Source organism: Oxyura jamaicensis, chromosome 1 (genome assembly GCF_011077185.1).
Source record: "Oxyura jamaicensis isolate SHBP4307 breed ruddy duck chromosome 1, BPBGC_Ojam_1.0, whole genome shotgun sequence".
Classification (NCBI taxonomy): domain Eukaryota; kingdom Metazoa; phylum Chordata; class Aves; order Anseriformes; family Anatidae; genus Oxyura; species Oxyura jamaicensis.
The window spans coordinates 173,617,956-173,621,117 of NC_048893.1; the positions used below are offsets into that span (position 1 = coordinate 173,617,956).

General features: G+C 44.9%; 1 long non-coding RNA gene across 1 annotated transcript in view; it reads right to left on the reverse strand.

Moving 5' to 3' along the window:
* Nucleotides 1-2,292, reverse strand: part of LOC118164619 — a 49,667-nt gene extending 47,375 nt beyond the window's left edge. The window contains exon 1 of the long non-coding RNA XR_004749573.1: nt 1,938-2,292. This is a non-coding gene — a long non-coding RNA (uncharacterized LOC118164619). The remainder of the gene's footprint in view (nt 1-1,937) is intronic.
* Between the last annotated feature and the right edge of the window lie 870 nt (nt 2,293-3,162).

The window sequence follows — 3,162 nt, forward strand, 5'->3', positions numbered from 1 at the left end:
CAAGCTTTGCTAAATTCTTCTGCCATTAATTTACCAAGATCCAAGGAGAGTTCAATGCTGTCTGGTTTAATTTAAGTAGGGTTAACTTCAAATACAGCATTCACAGCTACCAATTTCTACTCCAAAAAGAGGCTGAAAATCAGTCATCAAATTGTTCCATCACAGTCAAAAGCCATGTTAAGAAGCCTGCTTCTGTCTTGGTCATTTCTAGTTCTGTGAATTATTTGCATTAGGGAGCCAAATCCATACAGTTGCCTCACCTCACTAAGCCTTTTCTTTGCAGTGCTTTCAGTGGAGCGAGAGAAGTATGAATAATATAGTAGAGATGGTTTCTCACAACAAAACAGCTTTCTTACTACATCTGTTCTCAGTTCAGTCCAATTTCCACATCAGGTTATACGTAGTTGTGAATTCCTCAGAAGCCATGTGGAGGTTTTGGGAGCATACAAATGAAAGCTGGTTGTAGGCTTTATGCTGGTGGCATTGCTGGCAGTGCTCTCCCTCCTGACTAACGTACTGCAAAGAAGACGCCTTTCCCCCACAGGGGGGTGATTGTAACCCTTGCCCACTGGTTCTCTCTCACTTCCCCTACCATTAGGTCCTGTACAGACAAGAGTAGGGATAGTGTACCACCCCAAGGATTCCCTCTGGCCTGGCCAGTTTCCCTCCCTCATCCATTTGCATGTCTAAGTGGGGCACTGTCAGACAGTGGTCACCAGCTCCTCAGATGCCTTCTGGCTTGACAGATGCTCTCAGGAATGCTTTGCTTAATGTTCTCCTCCCTTTCCATCCATGTCTGAGCCCTAAACTCTCACACTCCTTCCTCTCTTTGCTGCCCATCATTATTTCTCCTCACATCTCTTTTTCCCTTAGCATCCTCCCAGAAGATCTCTGTCCTGACACAGAAAAAGAGCGTGACAGCAGGTCTGTCTGCAATTTCCTTTAGAGCGATGAAAGCTTATGGAGAACACTCTTCAGGACAGCTCTGCTACAAGTAAGGTATTGCTTAAAATAAAATAATATATATATATATATTAAAAGAAAAAAACAAAAACAAACAAACAAAAACAAACAAACAAAAGACAATGAGATCTGGCTGGGAGGAAAGCAGGAGCTGGTGGGGAGTTCAGTGCAGCCAGTGCAGGAGCATGCTGCCTGTGAGAGGTAGCTGCAGAGATGGAGTTCAGGAAGTCAGGAAGGAGAAGCACCTGGAGAAGAGGGCATGTTTTGCTAAACGAAAATCCTCTTGAGGATTTTTATGTCCCTTAGTTTTGCTACACAAAAATCAATGACCCAAAACCGAAAAGAATCCCAACACTGAAGTGTTTGCTCTTGTTCAAGCACTTATCAAATACATAAAGGAAAGTTAGACAGGAATCAGACCTTTCTGAAGTTTGCATTTTCATAAATATTTCCCTTTAAGAGTTTGTGAAATTGAATTTGGGTTGATAACCCTGCTTTGTTCACTCAGCCTTACATCCTCAGAGAGCAGTGAGAAAAATGAAAAGATTTTAACAAAATGTAATCATGGCAATTCAGTACAATGGCAAGATAAGATGAGAAATAAGGTACTGTTCTCTCTGCTTTCCTTGTTCCCTCGTTTAAGTGATAATTTTCATACCTTACCTTTGAAAGATATAATTACAGTAATTGGAATCCAGCTATTTCTGAGAGTTATGCTGTGCAGTCCTTTTTCCCCTTGACATTTGTGTCTTTTTACTTAATATAAGATCTTAAATCTACTAAATAAATACATGGGACCAGATTCTCTGTTGTGTACAGGCACTTTGTACTTCTCGGGCAACTAAAAGCTGCATTAATACCAGCATAAGCAAGTGTAGGAGACCTTGCCCTGGAAAAACAAAGGTGATTGAAAACTCTTTTAACATTTCTGGGACCACGATGAGGCACATGCATGGTTCGGGGATAAGTCTTACCTGGCTCTCAGCATGTAAACGTGAGGCTGGTTAGCTGTTCCTGACAGCTCAAAGTGAGTCCAGAGGGCGGGTGTCCAAGAAGGAGGGAAGAAAACATTTCTGTTTCTTGCAGATGGTGGAAAGGGTGGAAGGCAAGCTGAAAACTTGGAGCAAAGAGATGGAGAGTCTGCTTGAGTCTGCAGCAAACCTGCAGTGTGGCTCTGGGAGCTGGGTGGTCCCCAGAGATTTCCCTGACCTCCACGTCCTTCAAGTCCCCACAGAGGTGGGAGCCAGCTGTCTAAACCTGCACATCTAGTTCAGTTTCAGATGTCCTGTTCCTGTCAGGAGAGAGGTCCAGCATAGTCGCTTCCCTGAGTGTATGTGCCACCAGGAGTTTTCTTCTGCTCTGCCTTTGAGCTGAGGTAAACAGAAGCAGAAATACGCCAGGGACCAGACCACTGCCCAGCCTGCCCTACAATTTGGGAAGGGCAAAGGTCCATGTTGTGTTCTGTATTGCATTCAGCTGCCTCTTGGCCACTTCTCAAAAGCATAGCCAGGATACCTGCTGTGTTCCTGTAACACTGTCCTGGGCAAGAGCCAGGTTACACGACCAGCGAGCATTACGAAGAGAGTATCAATAAGCTCTAAATAGAGTCCCACAGAGTAATACACGTGCTACTAAAACCTATAAATATGAAGATCCTGCATCTTGTATTCAGACATGCAGGAAGGCAGGGAGGTTTCGAGCAGCTGCAGGAAGCTGTGGGATCTGGGCATATTTTAGAAGTTCCCACCCTAGAATAAGGCTTCTCAAACTTTTGTTAGTGTGATACCATCAAAAGGAGCAGCATCAGAAGTTACATCAGTGACTACCTGCTGCTGTTGAGGTGAGGACAGGACCCACACCAGCTCCCACCCCTGAAGGTCCTTTTCAGCCTAAATCTTCCCATCTTGACTATGTCAACTAGTTGACATGTCTTCCCAGTGATGGCTAGGGCTAGTCCCCTGTTTTCAGTAGGGCTGCAGCACTTGACAAAGAGGAGTGAACCTGGGAGGCTTTGAGGGTAGCTGAGGGCTGTTGCACACCATGTACAAGGAGAGTCTGAGGGAACTTGGCTTGTTCTTCTGGAGAAGAGGCAGTTTTGGGGGGAGCTGACAGAAAACTGCCAGTGCTGACCTAGCCAGGGATGTAACGTAGGTGGTGGCAGAGCTTTTGCAGAGATGCACAGAAAGAAAAGGGGCAACA